Source organism: Dermacentor andersoni, chromosome 5 (genome assembly GCF_023375885.2).
Source record: "Dermacentor andersoni chromosome 5, qqDerAnde1_hic_scaffold, whole genome shotgun sequence".
NCBI lineage: Eukaryota > Metazoa > Arthropoda > Arachnida > Ixodida > Ixodidae > Dermacentor > Dermacentor andersoni.
In genome coordinates, this window is record NC_092818.1 from 200,932,119 (window position 1) to 200,957,810 (window position 25,692).

General features: G+C 43.8%; 2 long non-coding RNA genes across 3 annotated transcripts in view; one reads left to right on the forward strand and one right to left on the reverse strand.

The window, feature by feature from the left end:
- LOC140218647 (uncharacterized) lies at positions 1 to 25,302 on the reverse strand. Of its 2 annotated transcripts, none has more exons than XR_011894866.1 (3): positions 25,177 to 25,302; positions 1,504 to 1,615; positions 1 to 120 (listed from the first exon to the last, which is right to left on the reverse strand). It is a non-coding gene; the product is annotated as an uncharacterized lncRNA (long non-coding RNA). The 2 variants fall into 2 exon arrangements; XR_011894865.1 differs by lacking the exon at positions 25,177 to 25,302 and adding an exon at positions 8,195 to 8,444.
- The window catches only part of LOC129385203 (uncharacterized), a 52,504-nt gene that overhangs the window by 9,127 nt on the left and 17,685 nt on the right, over positions 1 to 25,692 (forward strand). The window lies entirely within an intron of this gene.

The following is a 25,692-nucleotide window of genomic DNA, read 5'->3' on the forward strand; positions in this document are numbered from 1 at the left end:
GAGAAGGAAAAACATTTATTAAAAAAAAATAAAGGAAAAGCGGGCGTCTTTCTGCTTGTGTGGGAGGCGCCCTTAGTCCAGGACTCCTGTGGCTCTTGCTGTCTCCCGGGCTCGCCACACCTGGTGTAACAAGAATTGTGTTCTCATCTGAATTACTGAAGTATACTTTTTCCTTTGTCATAGGTGGAAAAGGAAAGTATCAGCAACGTTCTCACACCTACACTGTCCTTATTGGTATATGTAGTGTGACTAAATTCTGCTTCTGCATTAGTTGTGTTGATAGCATGCTTGTTCCAAATTCTTATTTGTTCCTTTTGCAAATTTTCATTTTGTTCACAGAACTTTCCAAAAGGGGAACTTATCCAATAAAATAAAGCACTAATTTACTTTCATGCTGAAGATTCATAACTCTTACAAATTGATGTGGTTTCTACCTGGTGATCTTCACTGCACTAAAGAGTTATGAGCTAGGTACTAGGGTATCCCAGCAACATCATGAGCAAGCAACACCATCTTCTCTCATCTCTTAGAGAGAAAAAAAAAATTCGTTATAACTTTACTTCACTCTGCAAAATGCTTGAAGCATAAAAATATCACTCGTTTCTTTATTTTTACATATTATAGTACACAAGCGCATATTAAACAATGAACAGTATCCCTCATTGTCTTCTCCCATCCAGTCATCCCTGGCCCAAGACTATGCGACTGCCAGGTCTGCAAGCCAAATTAAAGAAAGTGTACCACACATGAAATAGGACGCTGAAAAACTTATAGATAAATTGTGTTGTAGTTTAACCTAACCCTCCCCCTACATGACAAAAACTTGTTTGCATGTCAAGGTAGCATTAGAAAATACTAAATTTCTTTTCTGACTGAAATTAAACCTGGAAAGTATTCTATCAAGTGCAGAGGGCAGAAGAGCATTAGCAAATAGCATGGCTTTCAAAATTTTTCATACAGTGCCTATAGGTTGCCTTGATGCTGCCTCCAATCTCCCTTGTACTGAAGCATGCACACACATTATACCTCCATTGATACCGAAGTCCCACTCAAAAGTCTCTGGCCACCGCAAATCATCCTGCATGTACCGGTGACAAGGTGTACATCTTTGGAAAAGTAATTTCTGATTCAAACATCTGATGGGCCAGAAAACTATAAATTTCGTTATGTCACCAATAACCAAAACACGAATTAATATTCCTGCTTGCAGAGACACAAACTGACTGCTGTTACTGAACAGCGTTCCGTGGCATTCAAGTGAAGAATGATCTTGATCGTCACTTATACGAATAATCATTTGGTTGTATGGCTGGGATTCCTAGGTCATGTGAATTGCAGTGGAGCTACTTAGTGTAGTGACTGACTTGAGGCTGCTCAATAGTCTTTTTTTTTTTTTGATGCCACTCTAATGTCCGCCAAATAAAAGAAAATGTTTCTTTCTACATTGTGTCTTATCATTGCTTTGCAATTCGCAAGCACAGTACAGCAAAAAAGGGGCCTTGCCTTACATTGGTTCTATTTTAAATAGGCAATAGCTGTTTATTTCGGCATACATGCTGCAGTTCGTGCTCTGCAGGTCTCCAAGCATGAGCGCCTGCTTCCGAGAAGATGACAGCTGTAAGAAACAAATGACTCTGTGTCACACAACTACAAAAACATGAAAGTGCCTGCTTTATGATAAATACAAAAAAATGACAACTCAGGCAGACTGGCAGAGCAGTCATCAATAATAAAACAAGACATTGCACAGTTTATTTGCCTAAGAAATGAGGTCTGCACATCAAGCTTAGCAATTCTTGGCAGCTTGCTCGCCTTATACAATCAGTCCACATTGTTAGCTCAACATAACTGTTTGATGGATTTCACAGTCCTCTTTAACACTCTGCCTGTCCCTCACTTCACCAAATCTGTTGTTGCCGTGAACACCACTGAAATTACAGTGGAATCTCATAAGTGTCCAGGCAATTGTAGCTGTCATTCGTTTTAACATCTATTTCAACAAACCAGTTGGGCGGGGGCCTAAAAACCAGCAATTTGGAACCATCAAGTTACAGTGCACAGGGCTGGGCAAACACTTTGAAATTGGGTGCCAACAGCACAGAAGTTTCGCACTACCCGCTGTGGTTGCTCAGTGGCTGTAGTGTTAAGCTGCTGAGCACGAGGTAGTGGGATCGAATCCCGGCCACGGCGGCCGCATTTCGATGGGGGCAAAATGCGAAAACACCCGTGTACTCAGATTTAGGTGCACGTTAAAGAACCCCAGGTGGTCGAAATTTCGAAAGTCCTCCACTACGGCATGCCTCATAATCAGAAAGTGGTTTTGGCACGTAAAACCCCACAATCTAATTTAATTTTAAGGTTTGCACTAACTTTCCAAATGCAGGCAGATTTAGGTGAACAATCACATTTAAGGTGGAGCTTATGTGCTGCTGATCTATGGTGTAAAAACACACATCTTGCTTTTACGTTGGCCTTGTTAATCAAAGAAACATATGTGCCATAGAATCTTGACTGTGGGTAATATTAGTGATAGCCACATTGGACAAGTGCACCCGTCCTACTGGAGAGCTTCTTTGCATTCTCATGGGAGGAACTTTTGAAGTTCAACCATGTCATAGTTCTGTACAGCGAGGGCAATTTCGTCTCAAGGCCAATGAACCAGGAACGCAAAACATTTCTTTATGGAGTGAACAGCGTACCCTACTTTTTTAAACTTACTAAGCTGAATGAGCATATTTTTTCTGTCCATATCGCCAACAGCAATCTGCCAGTATCCAGAACGAAGATCAACAGAAGAGAAATAGCTGGAACCGTGGAGGCAGTGAAGGGCATCGTCTATATTTGGGAGCGGGTAGACGTCCTTCTTAGTAATTTTGTTCAGATGACGGTAGTCCACACAGAAACTCCACGTGCCGTCCTTCTTAACCAAAACCACAGGCGACGGCCAGGGACTCGAAGAAAGCTTAATGATGTTTTTATCTAGCATTTTGTTCACTTCACTTAGAATTACTCGGGGTTCCGATGCAGAAACTTGATACGGTCATCGGTGAATAGGCGTAGCATCGCCAGTAGAAATCCGATGCTGGACCGCGAGCGTCTGGCCTAAAGGGCGATTGTTTGAAGTAAAAAATATCTCGGTAGGACGATAATACTTGGCAAAGGTTGTCAGCCTGCGCAGAGAATAGGTCCACCGCAACCATTTTCATTATGTTGGCATCGGTGCCCGAGGCTGGTGCGAGGGGCCTGCTAAGCTCAGAAGAACCATCGGTTGATAAAGCTGCTACGTGATGGTCGCCGAGACAATCAACGTTGACAAGGCAAATACCTTGCAGTAGGATTTGCTTTCCCAGTCCAAAGTTAAAGATAGGCATGCGAGTACGGTTAGCAGTAACAGTCAGAATGCTGTGAGGCACGATGTCATACTGTAGTGGAATGTTGGGCAGCGGAGTGATGAGGTACTCGCCATCAGGAACAGGTAGGCAACACAACAGTTCAATATAGGCTATTGACTTCGGTGGCAGGCAAATAAAGCAGGTGGGGCGTAAGCGGCACTGGGGTGCGTTAGAAGGTTCTACGAGAATAGGCAACTCAAGGCAAAGGGTACTGGCAGAGCAGTCAATAAGAGCAGAATGCGCAGAGAGAAAATAGAGTCCGAGAATTAGGTCATGGGGCAATGAGCAATCACGGTGAAGAGGACAGGAGTGTGGCAGCCGGCGATGATCACACATGCCGTACATATGCTGATGATAGGCACAGTACCACCATCCGCAACGCGACCAACGCGTGCCGACGCTGGGGTGAAGTGCTTTTTCAGTCGTCGTCGGAAGGCAGCACTCATAATAGAAAGATGTGCTCCTGCATTGATGAGTGCAGTGACAGGTGTAATGGTTGGAGTCGGGCATGAAATAGATGGTAGCTGGCCCATGCGGTCATCGAACTTATCCACACTGAGGACGTTGTTGAAGGGAGAGACTTGTTCTCATCAAGAACGAGGAATCTGGGATTTATTTACAGTATCTGCATGAGAATGTTACAGTTCATCAGTCTAACATGACTGAAAAAGGAATGCACCCTGAGGAGCCGCCAACGGCTCCTTAAATACACTGTCCTCCCGAAATCCCTAGGTGAGGGAAAACAGCAGTTCGCCGACCAATTCGGAGCGTCCAAAGTCATCGTAACCAACCCGCCTTTGAGGGGGAGGGTTTACGCACTCACTTCTGCACAGGTTGCACTGACCACACCAAGGTGAGAGGGTTTTCGCAGACACTGTGCTTGACCCGAGCAGGCGCCTCTTTATCCCAGAGTTGACCCTGCAGTCAGTGGCCGCCGCATCTGTCTATTGACTGACGCGTGAGACGGGTTTTAAGCTGCATGAGACGGCACCGCAAAATATCTTCCAGGAGCTCCCCTGCTCCAAGCAGACCTTGACGGTGTACACGCTAACAACACTTGCTCCGCCCACTGTGTCTAGCCATCTCGGTGCCCTTCCATTGGGGACGCGGCGCATTGTCCTCCTAACAAAACCAGTCGCCGCCACAGCCGTGGTGGCGCCGATGGGCTGGGGACTGCCTCTGGTCACCCTTTCAAAGCGAGTCGTCACAGCAGACCTGGTGGCGCCTTTCCGTCGGTCCCTTCCTCGAAGATCGCCAGCCCCCGCTGGTCGAACCTAACACAGGATACCCGTCAACGTCAAGAAAGTTTTGGTTCATAGGTAACATGAGCAGAGAATTTGAGGGCAGGGTCGACAACACAGCTTCACCTCCAGAAGCTGTAGTGCCTAGTTTTTTGGCTGCATCCAGGAGGCAATAGGCAGCGAGGAGAAGCGACGGGCCTGGCACGAACAAGACTGATGGCGTTGAGGTGAGGGCGAGTGGCTGTAGCGAAGGTTCGGAGGTGGGGCAACAGCGGCAGTGGGTTCTAGGCAGGTGGCATAGGGAACAGTAGGTCCAAAGGTGCAGGAATAAGCGGAGGTGTATGGCCGAGGAGGTGGTGGCCATTGGTTGCGGCAGTGACGAGCGATGTGGTTGATGCGACAGCAGTGGAAGCAGATCGGCTTGTCATCAGGGGTACGCCATTTGGACGGGTTGCGATATGTGGCAGAAAAGGAGTGTCGGGGACGAGGAGGGCCGCTAGAGAACGGGGGAACGCTGGGTTGAGTCGTTGAACACAGAGTTCAGACCCATGTTCTCAAATTCCTGTCTGACAAGGGCCTGAATCCTGGCAATTGTGGTTGCTGGCGGGTTGGAAGGTGTCGCGGAGAAGGCTGGCCAACAGGTGGCCTCGAGCTGGCGGCAAACAATACGGGTTAGGTCATCACAGGTGGTCGTCTGATGTGCTCGACCCTCACATGTCGACGTAGCAGCAGTGTTGGGTAGCTGCGTGATGTGGTGTGTGATACGGCGGCTCTTAGCTTGTTCAAGGCGACGGCATTTATTTATCATGGCGCCGATAGGAAAGACGTTGCCAAAAACAAGAAAATTGAAAGCGTCGTCGGCGATGCCTTTTAGCCACCTTATCTGCTTCAGACATAGTATCGTGGGCTTTGTGGCAAAGAGCCAAGACGTCTAGGATGTATCAAACGTATGGCTCTGTAGATGTCTGGACACGAGGCGCAAAAGCCTTTCTCGCGGCAACCTTGCGCCCAAAGGGGTCGCTGAACAGCTCTCGTAGCTTTACTTTGAAACTGTCCCAGCTCGTTATCTCGTCATGCGTTTGGAGTCACACGCGTGGGGTGCCGCCGAGATAAAAGATTACATTAGCAAGCATAATTGTTGGATTCCACCTGTTATTAGCGCTGGCGCATTCCTAGAGCTTGAGCCATTCATCAACGTCCTGTCCCTCCAGGCCACAGAAGAGACCAGGGTCACGATGTTGGGCAACCATGACGATAAGAGCAGTCGGACAAGCTGAAGCCGCTGCAGATGCGGTCTCGTCACCGGGAGGTATGGTGACAAGCTCGATGTACCGACCACTTCGGAGTGCCATGACGAGGACGGGGATCGCTAACCTCCACTAGAATGTTGCACAGACACAGACGAAATACACAGATGAAAGAGGCTATTTACACTGGAGCCAGAAAGCCAGCCCGACACTCGCTCACGCCATAAGCCCAGACACACTTCATCTCTTCCTCGCGGCGGCTTGCCTTTTGAGCATCTCTCGATGAGATTGTAATAATATGAATGTCTGTACTATATAGTGTGGTGTGTAGTGCGTGACACGGTGTGGCAGATGGAGAGAGACAAGAAGCAGACGTGAAAGAATGTGCGCGCAGAGGCGAATTCTGTACTGGATGGACGACAACGTTGAAGAGCATCCAGCACGTGAGCATGCAGCACAAGAAGAAAAAAATAAAAGGAAAAGGCATCCAATCAGAACAAAACACGGAGCTTCCAGGGGCCAATCAGGAAAGGACAAATCGACCAGAGCGGCAGAAAAGCGAGGTGTGCTGGCTGAAGAAGGGAGAGTTTCAAGAAGCAACGCCAAGAGAAGGTCGGCCACCGGACCGGGAGTTCAAGACAGTTGGCAGGTTGCGGACCCGAGGCACCAGGACTTACCCAACCGGGACCTCCTGCCAACCCGTTCCTGGGCTTTGCCACTCTACCCGATCGTGAACTGCTGCTCGAAACCGGCGAGTTTCTGCGCCCGTGGGCAGAACGCCACCACCATCTTCCGCCGCCTGCCTTCCCTCTTCAAACCAAAGCCACCGCACTCTGGTCGCCTGTTCATCCACCGATCCCATCGACATTGTGGTGAGACATTACATTTTTTTCTGTTTTCCAAATCCCCTTTACCAATGAGAAATTTCGAAGCAGTCCCCCTTCAAGTATTTATTGAAGAAAGCTTTCAATCAAGAATTCATTCATGCTGATGTAATTATGCAATGAATTACAGAACTTCATTCAACTTGCTTGAACAATGAATAAAGAAATTAAATGGAAACCATTAGTCGGTTGGACTACACCTTAACGTGCAACATAATTGGTGAATGTATATCCATAATTTATTTCCTTCCATGTCAGTTAATTTCATTGCTCTGAGGAATTTTCTAATTTTTTTTTTGTGCTTGCATTACTATGACCACAGCTAAAGTAATACAAGGCGGCAAATTATTCACTGGTGCCAAAAATCATTTTTTTTTTATGCCACTTGTCGGCAGCAACGCAAGTGGAAAACTGCTTAGCAAGACTTGTATCTAGCAAATACGTGTGCAGTTGGCATCTTCATAACAGAGAGGTGGATCATGCTACACTGAGGCTCAAGGGCTAACTGGACAAACCTAGCCGAGCTAGACAATGGTGGACCAGTGCATGGTACTGGCTCGGGTCAGGCCAGGGAAAAGTGTCCATGCAGTGCTCTACTTTTATGCACTGTTTTCAAGTACTGAAATTTCATCCTTAAAAAATTTCTAGGTATTGCAAGCATACTATGCTCTTCTATATCCATCACAGCTGCCTCTCATTTTCACAACTACCTATGCTTTATAGCTCAAAATAGCTGTAAAAATAAGGTATACTGAAGCATACACTAATGTTTTGTTTATGTGTTCCTGTCGTATGTTGAAAGGCAACGTTTTGGTTGCAAGGTGACTTTCAGTTGTGTTTTGCCTCGGCACCATGACAATGACGTATTGTCAAAAATTCATTCAACAAGAGAGATAGCAGTTGATGCCACAACGTCACGCTTACTTTTTAAGTAGCCGGAACACATTTTTACACAAGATGAATTCGCCCAAGGCGCACGATCACCAGGTCACTACAGATGTTGGTAAAGCACTATTCATTTCACACAACTGTTGCACCTTACTTGCAACTGTTGCATCTTCCTTTCCTTAAATTCCTTTCTTTTTCACACGGAAGGGGTGGTTTGCATAAAATTAAAATATCCGGATACACAAAAATACGGAGCAGTAAAGAAAGGTAAAGCGGCAGATGAGCAATATTGTCGCTCCAACGTAGTGACAAATGAGCTGCTACAAATGCTTCTTAAAAGTCATGCTTTAACGGTACGAGTGGTGCCTGCATTGCGTTTAGAAAAAATTTACGATGCACTACCGAGGTTTTGCTTCATTTATCATGTTATAGGTAAACAGCCGGACTCCGCTGTTATACTCTGCGTCGTCGCAAACTACTGAAAGGCGTCACAACGCATCTACAGCGCGTAAATGTATAAAGCAAGGCTATCAAAAGCTCACCTTAAATGCAAATCGGAGCGCCGAACCTACGCGTCTTGTTGGAAAGACGAAGCGAGTGCTCTTCAAAACGCAATAAACAATGGCCACATATCGATTTATGAATGAAGATCGTTATAAAACGCTTCTGGTTACTGGCGGTGCAAAAAATACAAACTGTTTGAAGAATTTAAACCATTTAAACTGGGACTGAATCTTTCAATGACACGGACGCCCTGCAACAAACTAATAGAATAACTTCTGAGCGCTGAAAACGAGATTAACGCTTACAAAAAAAAAAAAAAAAGAAAAAGATTGGCTTTGCTAGTTTCTGTTTCGGTTTCTGTCCTAGGTTTCTGATGCACGAAGCGCCACCTGCTTCCTGCAAAAAGTGCCATGGCAGCTTCCTGTTTACTTTTCGAAGTTGGCGTAACTAACGCAGCTGAGTCTCGAAGCTTTCGGGTGCCGTTATGCATAACGCAATGTCATTGAATAGATGCTGTATTTGTGGAGCCTCTAGAAAGTCCTGCATCGATGCGTGTGTGTCTTTGTATACGCGCCATCTCTGGAGGTAAGCAAACCCTCTCAGCCAGCTTGCGCCGACCTTCGTTGCAAGGGCAATATTTGTAATTTAACTACATGCTTTATCGGTATACAGCTGCATCTGACCGCCGCTTTCTTATAGGCCTGATGAAAAGTGGTATTGAAATCACTACATGAGTGCTACCGTAACCGTAATCTCTACCGTAATCTACCGTAATCTTAACCTGCGTTTTCGTTTGCTTCAGTTCTAGTTCGATTTCAAAACAAGATCCCATTTGTTGGTACTCATCGTTCATTATATGCTTAGCATGTTGGCTTCGCCCGATTTGTCCAGAATAATATATATATATATATATATCATCGCCTTATAACAGACACGTCGGTATCGGAGAAGCTCGCAGGTGGGTGTGCCGTTTTCACTGCCTAAAGTACGTATGAACGACGTAGATAATGACATCTAGTGATTCAAAAATAACTTGGAGTAAAGAAATGCTGTGTTGCTGCGAAATTTTAGTAAAAACAAAGCAAAGATACGCCTGAAATGTTTTTCAGTGAAGTATTTGTGCACATACTTGGGGACGTATTCTGAAACGTTCCACTTCGGCGATAGTTTGCCTAGGCAACAATTTCGCCTTCAGGCGCGCGCTGAGATGCTAAGATTGCATAACAAAATACAAATTGCATAGCAAAATACAGTGGTGACTACCAGCTGATGCTTTTTGCGGGAATTACAATATATGTAGCAATCAAAATGCAAGAAAAAGTAGCAACAGAAGAAAACAAATTAAACACTTGTGAGTTTATTCAACCATGCACTTGTGCATACATATGTGCTCACAGGTAGTTCTAGCTTTCTTTTATTGTGTCCGTGTTTTGCTGCACTACCCAGATACCATTCCATGATGACCGACCAACAAGCCCATATTGCCACCCTTGTCGATTTCATTTCTAGTACAACAGGTTTTTTTCAATATGTTCCTCGGGATTCTGGGCATACTGTTGCCCTCATTGCCACGGCTGCCAGCAGCGCGTGTGTCCTAAGGTTCTGTATTCATAACAAGCAGCTTCCACAAGATATAAAATCGTTGTTTACTGGTTTCGCACCATTCGGATGTCGGTCACGGAAAAAGAATTTTGAAGATTGTATGTGCTAAACGACTTCAGCAGGCGTGTCTCCACAGAGATTATCTCAGCGTGCAGATGTTTGATCAGTATGAGCTGTGCGTTGCAAGGAATCTTCTGTGGAGGCACCTGCACTTAGCTGATCAGGTCACCAAGTTCCTTTGACAACCTCAAATAAGACTAATACGGGCTCACGTGAACAAGGATTGACAGAAAGCAACAAGTGATGTCTACGTTTCTGAAGGTTTCATCCTTCCCAACAGTGTGTGCAAAGTTCTTGGCCTCGGTCCAAAATTTGCCCAAGCTACCAGCTGGACTAAACCGGAACTTCCCTGTCCGTCATAAGTAAAGTGTCCAGAAGAGCCCCGCAAGAAGATGGTGTGAGGATGAACTCGGAAGGTTTAGATGCCCTGTTATGATGTAAGCCCCCAACCTTCTAAGTTACCTGTAAAATGTGTAGTCTTACCTGAAGAGTAATTCATTGTGTGTCATACCAGCTGACAAAGAGGGTGGTTTTGCAGTTTTTTCCTTTAAATGTTTCTTGGAAAAAGCCAGTCAAGCAATTTCTGCAGTGTTCAATGAGCGCAAGGATGTACCACTTCTGAAAGTAGCAGCAAAACCAAGTGAAATTTACAGAAAGTTGAATCTCGATAAACTAATACCCGTGTCACACGGGCGTTTGGAAGGCCTTCCAACCGATAGTCAGTTGACTCAAATGTCAAGTTCGAGCTGCTACACGGGCGGTTTCGAAGGCCGCCGAGTCAATAGTCTATCGAGTCAACGGAGCACCCTGCAACTCTATCGAAATCTCGATGGCCTTTGAGCAACGGAAGCGGAAACAGCGCGAACATGCCCTCTCGTTCACAGTGTGCTCGTACTCACGGTTAGAAAGAACAAATCAAACCAAATGCTCTAAAAATACTATATATGAGTGTCATTCATTATTCAATAAAGTGTTTTTGCCCCTTGACATGTGCGAACACACACCAAAACGGCAGCCGCATCGAGCGGCGCAAACGTTGCCGCAGTTTCGCTACTCAACAACTTAAACACTAAACATATATGTATGGCAATGTATAAACAAACATAAAAGAAATTATAGTATATTTAAATGGTTTCAATGTTGTTTACCTTTTCGTGACATGAAAACGAAAATAAAGATCCACAGCGCCACACAATTTTGCGAGAAACGCCTGAACCACTCAACGGCCTTTCAAAAGTGCCGTGTAGCAGCGCGACAACTCCTTTGAGTCGATAGAGTTGTGGCGTTTCAAAGGCCGTTGACTGGAAGGCCTTCCAAATGTGCCCTTGTGACACAGGTATAAGGAAAAGCTCAGAGATGTAATTTTTAGTAAGTGCACAAGGAGGATTTTCCTTTTCGGGTCATAATTTCCGAAAGGGGTACCTGGCAGAAGCAAGCTGCCCTGTACCTGGTTTCAAAGCTGAATGTTAAAGAGATTGATGACCAGTTTCTTGTAAAAGGTTCTGACGAATCCTTGATTTTGTTAGGTTTCACGGCAAAAAGGGCTTCAAGGCCTTCTCAGCTAAGGTCAAAGAATTATATTATTCTATCCTGCTCAATGACCTTATCCAATGTGTCGAGGATTGTATTGACAAATATGGCGCTGTAAGGTTTTCACAGGAAGCAGGTTGTTTCAGTAGAAGGGTATTTAGAATTATGGTGTTTTTACATGTCGTCAACCTTTGCACAGTGGAACAATAGGCTGAATCTGCAGAAGAAAGGCATTTGCATAGGGTTGTGTCTGGCTCCCGTCTTTAGCAACCTATATTTAGCACAATTAGATAGGCACATATATGACCACCTCACGGGACTAACAGTTTTCCAGCGAGCTTTTAGATTTGTCAACAATTTTTTAGTGTTTCTGGATTTCCCTAGTAATAGTTTTCTAGAAAAATGTCCTGATGTCTAAGATTTCTTGCGAGTGTTGGAGACCTCTTGAAGTGATTTTTGAAGTGCAATACGTTTCAGTTTCTTGACTTTCAGTTCATCTTTACTGATAGTAGGACTTGCTGGGCTTACAGTCCATGAGCTAAGAAACCCCTTCTCCAATTTCATTCAGCCCATTTGAATTTGGTGAAGAGGGGCATAACTAACTAATAGGGATGGCTTTCTGCCCACTACTGTGCATGTGGATGTAGGCCGAAATTCAAAAAATGTTTTATCGTTGCAAAACACGGAGACCGTGTTACACGTGAGATAATCAAAGTGGGAGAAATTCTATGTTTAAAGGATGGTTGCATCAGCACCCCTCTATCGCTCTCACTGACAAGGAGATCAGACACCTCGGGCTATCACCATGTTGAATTTTGTGCGGCTTTGTCGTGGCGTTCTAAGTAGGTTGGTGGGCTATTGTGCGACTGTACAAATAGCGATGCTTTCTGAAAAGAAAATAAACAGTTGGAAGTTCAGCGCTCCGTTCTCTCTTCTATCCCTTCTGGTGGCTTTGCGCTGTTAACCTGACTTTGAAGCATAATTTATCAACAAACCCAGTCTTACACCCTTCGTAACTAACGTGTTTCAAAAACGTCCTAATGAAAACCAGTTTCCAGCAACAGGCTGCAAGTCTTAAGGAGGCTGGTTATCCTAACCACGTGTTGGTGTCGGTGGCAGAAAGGCTGCTGAAACAGGAACGTTCGAGACGATGCCTCCGTGCAAATGCAAGAGCTAGCAGCTGTGACCAGGTGAAAACCGCTGTGATTCCGTATATGCACCAGATATCACATAGCCTGAAAAAGATAGGAAGCCAAGGTAACGTGCGGGTGTTTTTTGAGCTCCAAATAAGCTAAGCACCTTGTGTAAAGCCACTAACCCAATAAGGACAAAAAAGCCGGTTTGTGGTAGAATCGCAAAGATGAGTTCATCGGATGCGCTGTAGGAGTGGTCTATCATATTCCACTGTCATGCGGTAGATGCTACATAGCCCAAACCGGAAGATGCATTAATGAGCACTTAAGAGAGCACAGAAATATAGTGTATCAGGTGACGATTTTCTTGCTTTGCATTGCAATACATGTCCATGTCGCCCTCTTCTAAATGACACCGCTGTTATATACAGGGATAAGCATAAGTGTGTAACATTAATAGTATAAACTGGGCAAATCCTCTCGGCCGCTGACCAATGTATCAGCAAACTATCACTATCATTGTCCGTGAGAAAGTTAGATTATTTGCGCATGCCATGAAAGTTGACTGCATTTGCAATGGATCATTTACGTTTCTTGGTGTTTTCTTGTTGTACCTGTTTTAGACAGTGTGGCTCTACTCATGAGCTATATATACAGTCAACTTCCATTAATTTGATCATCTTTCTGGGGTTTTACTTGCCAAAACCAGTTCTGATTATGAGGCATGCCCGTTAATTCGATCCTGACGGGACCATTGAGACTGGTCGAATTAAACAAAAGGCATAAAAAACATTGAAACATGCCATTGCTTCACTTTGCAGTATTTGCCTTTAAAATTAACTTTGGTCGCATTTCAGTTTAGCGCTACACCTGCAACGATCAACAGCTACCAACTCGCCCAGTTTACTATTTTTCTTAATGTTAGCTTCACTGCAATACAGCCATGTTATGCATAGAACCATACCAAGCAGGGAAAGGTGCCATTGTTGCAAGACAGCACGTGTTCCCTAATTTACGTACATGCACATGTGCAGTCTCCAGTCACAGTATGAGCACCAAGACGCCTAATAGGTGTATGGGCAGGCCTTCAGAGTTTGATATATTCACCCTCTTTTGTTGGCTTTTAACATCTCCTCGGCTTATCGCAGTTTTTTCAACTTACTGCCTTCCTTTTTGCTAGCTTTCCCAAAACACGATTGTTTTCCACTTCTCTGTGCATGGCACATTTACTTAAAGAACATGTACTAGGCTTCATTAATGGTCTCATATACGAGACATGCATGGAAGGTGAAAAAAGGACTCAAATCACCACTGAAACGTAAGAAGCAGCTCTGAATGGCTGCCAGTATGCTTATTAGGTGGCTAGGTGCTCCTACTGTGACAGGAGACTGCATGCCTGTATAATCAAGGAACACGTGCTATGTCCTGTGACAGTGGCCCTTTTCCATTCTTGGTATGCTTCACCACAGTAAGTTGCATATGCTTCAGCGCATAACACAGCTGTATTTGGGCGAATCTGACCAGTGAGGTTCGAATTATCCGACGAAGGCCAATTTTGAGATTGAAATAACAGAAGTTTGGGCTCACAGAAATGTATTTCATTAAATAAAAAACAATCATCAGCAAACAACTTTATTTAAAAGGGGTGACTGACTACTTCTATATCATTAATATATATTAAAAATGACAAGAGGCCAAGCATGCTGCTTTGAGGAACACTGGAAGTAACTGGCACTTCATGGGAAGGGCAATCGCTTATGCTGACGAATTGTTTGTGCTTAGTTAAGTATGCAGAGATTCAGCCAATTAAGTATGGCAGAAGATTTGTGATTTCGAGCTTCTCAATTAGTTTAGAGTGTCAAACAAGCTCAAATGCTTTTCTGTCTGCAATACAGGAATATAACGTCGATCTGGCCAGGTTTATCAAGAATGCTAGCAAATGCTTGCATGTATTAACCCGTGATCCAACTTCCAATAAATCGTTGAAAGTACCAATTGTGTGTGTCTCTTCTCTCGTCTGTCTTGTCTTGTCTGCGCTAAGCACTAAAAAAATGTTGTACCAACAATGTTAAAAGTCCACCCTTGCAATGTAAAGCTTCTTTCTTTTTTCAAAAATACTCCACACTTCTCTGAATGTGAACATATTTGTTATTCAATAATCAATAGGTCAGTTTCGTCAAATATCCATATTTAATTCTATCCAGAAATATCAGAATATGAAAACCCCTACTACATATGGGCCTTGAGTGGAGCAGTATGGCCTTAAATGTGTGTAACCAGTGCTACTTACAGGGAACACAAGAGGTGAGTCTGGGGTCTTATGTGCAAAACCACGACATGATTATGAGACACACCATAGTGGGGGACACCGGATTAATTTTGACCACCTGGAATTCTTCAATGTGCACTCAATGCATGGTAAACAGGTGTTCTTGCATTTCTTCCCCGTGGAAATGCAGCTGCTGCAGTCGGAATTTGATTCCGCGCCCTTGGGATTAGCAGCACACAATGCCAAAGGCATTATGGCGGGTTTTGAAACTCGAGAGGTGGAAAAGAAACCGCGGAAAGCTTTAGAAGAGATGTTTTTTAGATTGTTTGACACATGTAATGCCAGTCAAACCAGGCTTCTGGCCAACTGATAAGTTTGTAAATGAGAGTGACTGAAAGGTGACAGCATCTGCCGCACCAAGATGACATCAGGAACATGTTCACATTGTCCAAATGATAATTTTTACAGCCTCAATTGAGAAAACAAATCCGTTGGCTGCCTAAAGGCGAGGCATCCTTACTGCGCGACTAGAAATTACTAAGCAAAGCAAAAAAGTACCTGCTGTATATGTCCGCTCAGGAACTGCAGTTCCCTTTGAGAATGGTCACCACATGCACCTGACTTTCTCCCTAAAGATTCCAGTATGTGTAATTATTGACAGAAAGGAAGATTTGATCACTTCTAATTGCGTGTTCTCCAATTGAATACAAGTCAAATGGTCAACAACTATTTGATTTACATTTGACATTTTGAACATTTGCACAGCACAAATATGTACTCCAGCCATACTCGAGAAGAACGCCATCAGTGCAGATTGTGAAACACCTGACGAGTAGGGAAAAAAAAGCTTCGTTTCCAGGGCTCTGAAATTATTTTGAGTTTTGTGCAAGTGCACCGTCAGTAGCGCACCTACTGGTGATGATCAAGGGTTCAGCATTTAATATATCTGCTCTTACCAACACTAACAATACGAGATACTCCTCTAACAATTCTTTCCTTCCTCAAATAAACACTAATTGTCAATGTTTACTGCTCTTTTATGGCGATTAAACACTAAATTAAACCACCCCATATTAAAGCCTGCCGCACAACATTAACATTCAAGAGAGATATGAAGAAATATTTACTATCGACACTACTGGCTACAGACTCATTACTATGAACATATATTATATACAAATTTATTGTACCACTTCCAGTGCTTCTGTATTTGCCTAATGTATCGCTTTTATTCTGCATATCCCATTGTCTTTATTTTTTCCTTCCTTATTTTTAGAAATTTGAAGTTTTTTGTCGCACAGTATATATTTCACTTGTACTTTGCATATTGTAAGCATATTTTTGTTTCTAATTATCTCGTACATTAACCTTGTGTTCTTTCATATGTGTCATCCCTATGTTTCCATAACGTGCTAATTACTACATTTTTATTTATTTATACGCAGCATCTATTTCATTTGCTTGTATTTGTAAGCACCTTCCTTGTATTTGATTACTTGCTTCATTAACTTCGTGTATTCTGATGTGTATCACTGCTATGTTGCCATAATGTATTAATTACTATATTGTTAAACTACTAATAGGTCCCACTGACAGTTTTTGTAACTTCGGGACCTCCTTCTGTACTAATGATGAATGGTGAAATAAAATTTAGGTATTCTGCATCAATTGTGTAATTATTAGGTATTAAACATCACCATTGCTAGATGTCACAGAGGCACCACTCCCGAGGTTTTGAGCCACCTCTAGTAGAACGAACAAGTGATCTTTTTTCATGAAGTGGATTGGCTTCCCACAAGACATCATTAAGAATACACAAAGCAAGCCTCCTCATTAACCCATTAGGGACCGGTTTCTTTTTTTTCTTGCCATGTTGAAATAAATCTAATATATTAACTTACCTTTGTACTAATAATTCACTTGCAAAAAATTATTACTCTTGCCTAATTAGATTTTGAAATATAGCCCGTGACCAATGGTCACACTGGGCCCTTACGCTACAGCAAAATACGCGAATTGAAAAACATTTATTTCAAGCTATGAAACATCACAAAAAACATACATTGCGAATAGTCGAGCACTTATTTAGTGTGATATGGTTTAAATCATGGAATACACATGCGTCGTCATACTTTGTGCATTACTTGTGAACACGAGAGTACCTGTCTGCAGATGACATTGGTTCTACGCCATGAATGGTGCTTACGATCGTTACTACAGAATTACCCATCCAGCGGACAGCAATTATCCCATTGTCGCTCAGCACGAGCTCTTCGTGCCCGCGAGGTTGGCGCTTGACGAATTGTGGTTGAGCGATAGGGCACTCTCTGGGAACACGGTTCTGCTTCACTGTGCCCGGTGCCTTCGTAGCCCTGTGCCTTGAGATGCCTGAGTAGTGGCATGCCTGTGAATAAATTATCCAAATAGAAAAAAAAAGGAAGGTCGTGCATCTCTGCTGCGAGTTAATCCACCACTTGAAGAAGTGGCGCCGCTGCTTTTCCGAAGTTCTTTTCATATTTTTCAGATGTTCTGGGATCCCCTGCTTGCCTTGATACACTTTGAAGTGTACAAGGTATCCGTTCTTGGCATTTAGGCACCATACTTTATACGCGAAGCGGATAGGCTTTCCGCGTATAAACTCTTTACAGCCATGACGACCATAATACTCAATCATACTTTCCTCATAGCTCATGTGACGCACAGGTTGAAAGTGCTCCAGAAACCTTGCTATCAATAGTGCCATCGCATTATCTGTACGAAGCAATTTCTTCGCATAGCTTTGTAGGCCACCGTGTTGCTCATATCCAAGCCGCTGTCCCAGTGGCACTTTTTCCCTGGCAAGCGGTTTTAGCCGGACAAAACAAGCACTCCAAGAAAACCTAATTCTTCTTTGGTAACCTCCGGATCGGGCATATTTAAAAATAACGCATACTTTCTTGTTTGTTCGTCTAGCAGCTCCACGACGGCTTCATCAAAAAAGATTTCGAACAACTCAACAAGTGAAAAGTCCCTGTAAGCAGTAAAGTTTGGGTAGGGAAATATGCCAAGGCTTTTCTGGAGATCACCGTTCGTCCACTTAGAAGCAGTGACTAATTTTGCAGGAATGGCCGCATCAACTACAGCAGAAGAAACCTCTCATGTTCCGTCACCTAGCCCGCCTGGGTCGTCATCGTCCGAGTCGGATCCACCAATGCGGCGTCCTTCAGAGAAAACAGTTTCAGCGCCGGCTCATAGCTGCCGCCCGATTAGATTGTCAATGAGCCCGCCTGAGTCTTTATCGGCCGACTCTTCATCCAAATAGGTGCTAGAGTCTCGCGGTCCATATAAATCACTGACACGTCGTCATCGTCGTCTTTGAGTATCTTCGCTATTTATTCCAACATCAACCTATTCAGACAATAAAATAAGAAGTAACTACTGCGGGAACATGCCAGCAGCCATGCAAGAGATGAGAATGCAGTTTTAAAAAAAATAGGAAGTTAGGTAGCCTAAAGGCCCAGCGTGACCATATGGAAATGCGCAAGATAACACGCTCGTTCATGGATAAATCAAACATTAATCTTTCACAAATGCTCATCGTAGCTCACATATTCAAAGAGCAATATGGAGGTAAGGATATCCGACTATTGCTCAAACAAGTAGTGAAAAAAAAAAACATTATCCCTTGGAGTGATGCATGGCGACGCTACTCGCACAGCAACACTTATTCCCGCCCTTGCGAGGGGCTCCCACAAAACGACGGGCACCTGCTGCCACTTGGTATCCATAAAGGGAACCCTAATCTGTCTAACGGCACGTCAAACGCGATTTTGGTGCCGTTTTGCTAATCTTAATTAATTGAAATCCACTGTGCAGACTAACGTGACCATGTGGTCACGCTGGTCTTTAATGGGTTAAGCTTATTTTTAGTAGGATATGAAGGCATAGTAATTGATGTACCTGTAAAAGTAAACACACTAATGTAAGACATGTAGATGTTTCTTGAGTCCAGTGGTAGACTTGCCTGAGATAGCAGATTGTCTGCCACTGTTGTCTACATACATACTATCGACTAAAAAAGTTTACGGACCACGGGATCTCAGAAAACGCTAAATATCCGAGCAGCCTTTAAAAGTAGCCAGTAAAACCTTACATCACAATGTTCGCATATACTAGTAGAGGCTGGAAATGGGAATACCAGGCTTCGTTTTGAGGCTGCGGAGATATTCAGCTTTTTGTGAGATCCCTTCATTCGTTAACTTTTCGGGTCGATAGTACATTTGTATGTGTGTGGTAGGGAAGGTATGAATTAGAGAGTTTCTCCAAAAAAGCAGGGCTTTGCTATAGATGTGCCAGGCTGTAGATGTGCAGGCAAAGAACGAAAAAGAATGCAATAATGTTTAACAATAGCACAGTGACGACAGCAACCAAAGCAAACCAGCAGAGGGGTACATGTGGTACAGAAACTTGCACTCTACCTATTGCACTTATAGTCTTGTACTGCAGGTGAGTGCAGAGAGTAAGTTACCGCGACTGCACACTGTACAAAACATAAGCGCTCTATGTAAACTTCGTTTTGAGGCCATCATCACCAAAATAACAAAAAAAAAAGCTGCATCTCTAAGTGACACAGGGACACACTAGGTTCAAGTAAACTGCAAGTAGCCAACACTACTGTCACTGTACAATGTCGTGTCCAATGAGGCAGGGCATAGCCAAGGCCACATAGAATAAAAGTGACATTGGAGAGGAAAGGCTTTAGAAGAGGGTAATTTTTAACCACTTGCAGCTCTTTATATAGCATGGTGACATGAAGCTTTTTTGAGTAACCATTCGAGAAGAGATACTGTGTACGTGTAGGTAACACACAACTAAAATAGTTTCAGGGACCCTTTGGGTGATGAGGTTAACATTTAGTCTTTTTTTCTTTATGCACCGACAAGGTTCTGTTACACATGTACAGTTTTTCCGTGAACATTTTTTTCCCTTATCAATTTGGGTTGTACCTGTTTTTTCACCAATAAACTTCCAGTTGTGAATAGGTACTCGTGTGTGTTCCTTACTTTCCTTGTATGATTTTGTTGTTTTCTTTAACTGCAGTCTTTCCTCAGCGGCAATGCTGATGTCATTGTTATTGATTTCTAGTGCTTTAAGCTAATATGGCCAGTCCTACACAATAGAGAAAGAGTGAAATAAAGAAATGCACAAGATATGCATGCTGGGATGTGAAGTGATTGCTTACGATGGGGCAGGGTGGACACATTGGGGAATGATGGCTGGAACAATGTAATAATTATTTTCTTTTTCACACTTTCTCATTGGTCTCAGCAGCATTCTGCTTACATTATCATCAGCAGGTCTACCAGTAAATGATAAACAAATTCTGACATTATACCAGCTAATAACTGTCTTGCTCAAGATGGACAACTGAGCTATTTCATGATAGGTGTGTTTGAAAACTTGCATCAGTACTGACTGAACGAAATGCTATTTTGCTTCAGCTACCTAGAAAGAACTAGCATTAGTGGGGTTGATCTCTTGATATCTTATGGTAAACGAATGGAGGTGCATTTGCCCATTTAGAATGAGAATAGCGGAAATTAATGGGACATTGAAAAGACACTTCAACATTCCGACAGTTGTTACAATTATGAAGGGCATGACAGTTCCCGTAGCATTACTGTTCTGCTTACCATTTAAAGGTTACCAGCTTACTGCTGTGGTTTGGACATTAAACTCTACATTCGACCTCACATTGTGTGTTCTTGTACCTGCCTTGAACCTCATCCTTTCCGTGCATACGAGGTGTGTTGAAAAAGAAACCGAACTTTTGCTATAACAGCTTTGCTGCATATGGTACAACATCTTAAGTGCTGTCCCCTTCAATGTAGTCCCCTCTACTGGCAATGCACTCTTCCCATCTTTTCTTCCATTTTTGGAAAGCCTCCTGGAATGCAATTTCTGGAATGGCATGCAGGTCTGTTCTCACATTGTCCTGGATCTCCTCTACGATTTGGAAAGGGTCTAGGTCCGGAGAATATGGTGGGTGGGGCACAAAAGGAGTGTGGTGTTTCGCTAAGTAGCTGCGAACAAGGAGCGACATGTGAGCCAGGGCATTGTCATGATGCAACGTTCAAGCCTGATTTTCTCACAATTCAGGCCTCTTACTGCACACAGAATCTCTCAAACATGCTAGGGTTCCCTGGCAAACTTCTTTGTTTACCACCTAACCATGTGGCACAAATTCCTGATGGGCAATGCCTTTGCAGTCAAAAAACACAACCAACATCACCTTCATTTTTGGCCGACTCATGCGTGCTTTTTTTGGATGAGGAGAACCTTTGGCCACCCACTGCGACAACTGCACTTTCGTTTCAACATTGTAGGCATAAGCCCATGTCTCATCGCCTCTTATGATGTTCTTAAGAAAGTTTTCATCGTCATTGGCAGCGGCAAGCATTTCCTGGCTGATTTCAACATGGGTCTGCTTCTGTGCACCAGACAACAAACGTGGCACAAATTTTGCACTGACACTACGCATCCCAAGTTTGTCACTCAAAATTTCATGACATGATCCTATGCTGATACCCACTTCATCAGCGACTTGTCGAACAGTCAAACAACCATTTCCATGAATCACAGTTCGAACTCTCTCGATGTGGTCATCATCTGTGGATGTGGAAGGTTGTCCAGGCTTGGGATCGTCACCGACCAACATTCTTCCCTCTTCAAAACGCTTGAACCAATCATAGCACTGCGTGCGACTCATATAGTCCTCCCCGTATGCTTGGCTAAGCAACTGAAATGTCTCTGTAAAAGTTTTCCCAAGTTTGTAGCAGAACTTCACACACACACACACTGTTCTTCCAATTCCTTCATTGTCACTTTGGCACCAATCCGAAGAGCAGCTTGTTCATGTGCTCACTTCAGCGGCCGTAGCTTGCCAACTAACGGTCAGAGCGAAATGCGGCAAATGGCAGTTTGTTGTCTAAACCTGCCGCTACATGCGCTCAGTAGCCGCAGCGCACTCCCTCTGCTGATTGGCATGCTATTTCAAAAGTTCGGTTTCTTTTTGAACCCACCTCATATATATTACTGCGCACACACACGAAAACCTTGGGTCATAAGTGAGCACTGTGTCTGTCCCCTTTCCTTTTCCAATCAGTTGACGCTGTTTTCGTTCTAAATACCTTCTAGGAACTAGGCCATCAAGAAACTGTCTTGCAAGTGCCCTATATTATCTGTGTTGTACAGTCCAGTTTGTCAGTCCACCTAAATTTAGCATTGTTTATAAATTCTGCTTAAGTGCTTCAAGATTTTATGTATTTTATTCTGTGCACTTCTACAGGTCAACACCACCACATATTTCATGTAAGTAAAAGTTACTATGCAGAAAATGCTCGTTTTATTTGAAGACCAAGCAGTTTAAGTGATAATGCATGTCCTGACTAGGTAAAGTTAGTGAAAAGTGACCAAACATATTTTTCAAAGAAAGGCTATGTATACGTACTACAGGCAATACAAACCTCTATTTGCATGCCGCTGCTATAGGTCCCATGACCAGTGTGACTTGCTTTCTGTAAGCAGTACAGGCTGTACAGAGCTGTCAAGTCAGCTAGTCTTTAGTCTATCTAGCTTGCTTTCCTGGTGCTTTCATGTATACAAACCAGAAGGCCGCCTTTACAGTATTATGCTGAAGATTATGAACGGTTGTCTGACACTGTGCCTTGCAATGTTCACAGGCATTCTGCTTACCAGGAGACATCATTTGTGTTGGCAACAGTAGGTGCGAGGTAAATAAAAAATAAAGTACACATTAATTTAAAAGCCTTCATCTTCACTACATTGTGCAACATGAGGATGCCTTTCCAAAGGAATGTAGCCAGTGCCATCTGCAAGCACATCGCTCACCAGCTGCAGTGGCTTCATATCGACACAGGTGACACGCAACGACATCATTGTGCTTGAAGTGAGGTGCATGTAAGGCACCACAATCCAAAAAAACTGCTCATCTTTTATACATGTACTGCGTTTTTGCTTCCACTTTGAGGTTGACATGATGAGCCTGAATGCCATCAGCCATCCCATACAAAAACTGTCCCAACTTTCATTCAAATGACTCAACCTAACTGTGATAGGCTAGCAATTTTCTTGCTTGGATATGCTGTTCAGTTTGTGCATGTTATAGTGCAGGCACACCTCCAATTGAGTTAAGCATTGTGAAAATCAAGTACACTACATTGCCTACTTAAGCACATGAACATTTAAGTAACAAAATCTTTTTCTGCTCATGCAGTGACCTACAGCTACAAAGGAAGACACAAAGACAGTGCAGACGTGTAGGTAATATCAAGCTTTGATGCAGACATAGTAAGCTGTGGTGAGGAATGAAGTGTAATCTGTGTTTCCACTTCTGCATGAATTTTGTGGAAGTGCTGGAGGGTCGAGGTTTTATACAGCTACTAATTTATGTATGCGGTCTAATAAACCATTGCAAAGTGAATGTGTGGCATCAGCAACAGATAGCCAGGCACTATCACAAAAAGAAGCAAAATAATGCTGGGGAGTGGTCGAAAGCTGCAGGTCTGGAGGAGAGAGACAAAAGGACAAGACTGCATCGATCAATTGGACATGACTGAAGGCATGCACGGTATGTCGAGCAAGAAGCAGACAGAAGGAGTATTAACGAAACGCATGAAGGAGAAGTCTGACAGTGTGTGAAGGCAAGAGCATCACATAAAAAGAAAAATTTGAAGAAAGTAGCAAATGAATGGGGAGATCAGATGCCAAGGAGCAAGCATTTTCCGCTAGAAATCTTTTTGCTGTTGTGCCTTAGCCCTGGTGCTGTAAATGGAAGGTGGAAGAAACAAGTACAGTACAAGTTGAAAAAGTGTTGTGGCAAGCGTGAGCGGCATTACATCGGTGCCTCATCAAAATGATTGAATTTGCAGTGCTCATCTGCACTCAACAAAGTGTGGTAACCTGTGCTGCTGGAAGTGTGTGAACTATCTCGAGATTAAATGTACAATCAGCCAGCTCTTCCAGATTCAGAAAATACTTAAGACCAGAGGAAAATTTCAAAAATTACAAGACGGCAACCTGATTTGATAAATCATATTTTGGATGTTTCCAGTAGAAGCACTTGCACCAACGGAAACTAAGCTGCATTAAAGGTTGGACTTCAAAAAGTGCATCAACACTACACCAACGATAAATGCAATTCCACTACATGGATGACTTGCCTTGTATGAAAACATTGTTTTCACCTTTTGCTCTCCTGTTCGCCACATAAGCATTGCAGATTAAACGAAGTCTCACTGTATCGTGCGATGCGTTTGTCACTGGCTGACCACAAATGAATCGCTGTCAATGTCGTGTAATGAGCATTAAAAATTTCTCTTCAGCTCCTACTTTGTGACTGATGAGCCGGCTGTGCTTATATAGGTGCGGATCTACCTCCAGAGGGTCATCACTGAATTGCATTTTTTTTGACTGACTGCACATGTTACCAGGCTTTTTATCAATGTTTTAAATCACCCACACAGGCGTACGTTATCCTCTTCATTTAGTACAGAAGGTTAAACATCGACAAAATGATGCAGCTCAAATAGCTTGAACGTGTATGCGTTTTCTATCCGCAGTGACAGACAACATGGCTCGAGCGTTGCATAATGCCGTTTGCCTAAAGCCAGCTTCGCTGCAGGGCACCAGTGTCGTGCAAAGAAGCATGCGCATTGTATTGCGGCAAAGTATACCAATAGTGGAAAGCGGCCACTGTGATATACGTGCCCACTTGCCGTCACGTCTCCTGTCGCAGTACAAGCACGGAGACGCCGAACAAGTGTACTGGCAGGCATTCAGAGCTATTTCGCATGCGGTTGTAGCGACCTGAGCCCTTGTTTCGCCCACATAGAGCGCCCCTTATATGAGCTAGACATTGTAACAGCCGGGATTATTAACTCTCTAATATCAGTGTTACTGTACAGCTTTCACAAAGGTCAACTGCTATGAACTTTGATGACGACCATTTTTATTTAGCATACATTTCTTCCGTATTCATCCGCAGGGGTAGTGTTTTCCAGTGTGGCTGTACAGCTCTCACAACGAACTACGGCTCAGATTGCATGGCGACGCAAGTTTTAGTACTTACACATACAGAGTACAAGATTTCCATTCCCACGAACCTCCAAGTGTGCTGTATTCTCAGTTACATTAAGAACTAATGCATCGGCACGGCAGTTAATTCATAAACTGTTTCCGTTCCCGCGATTCCCCTGATGTGTGTGGTATGCTGACCTTGATCAACGACACTAATGAACAATGCATCGGCACGACGTAATGCTTTGCCACTAAAGTCATCCGAGAAGACACCTCACTTCCAAACGTATCCCCTTGCGACTATAAAATTTAATATGCTACCGCCTTAACAAAATAGCAACAAACTCACCTCGGACGCGGCTTTTTCGCCTTGCCGGCCACGCATCCTGTCGATTCTGTGCTGCAAGCTCGGCTAGGGACAAACGGAGCAAACGGTTTTCTTCCCCATAGTACCTAAATGACGAGAAATTTTGAGCACCTAAAGTCCCCACATTTCTCCCTCGCAACGACTGCTCCTCGCGCGTGCGCAGAAAGAGCGGTGAAATCCAATTTCGATGTGCTCGTCTACCCCCTCCGCGCGCTAGGAGAAAAGTGTGGCGGAAATGACGTATAGGTTCTCATTTCTTTTGCTGCTTTTTTATTTTTTTTGCTGCACGGCCACGCCTTTTGGGCCACAATGGCGGCGTTGTTCTGATTTTTTGAGCGCGCACACGTGTTGCTCTGGTAGGTTTCGTGCCGTGGCAAAGGCGCTGTGTGGGCGGGTTTGCGTTAGTCACCGTGTCTTGTTGCGCTGTGTTACCTGCACCGTGCTCTGCCGGATGTTGCGCGAGCGCGCGCGCTCCGCGTGCGAAACCACGCGCAGCGC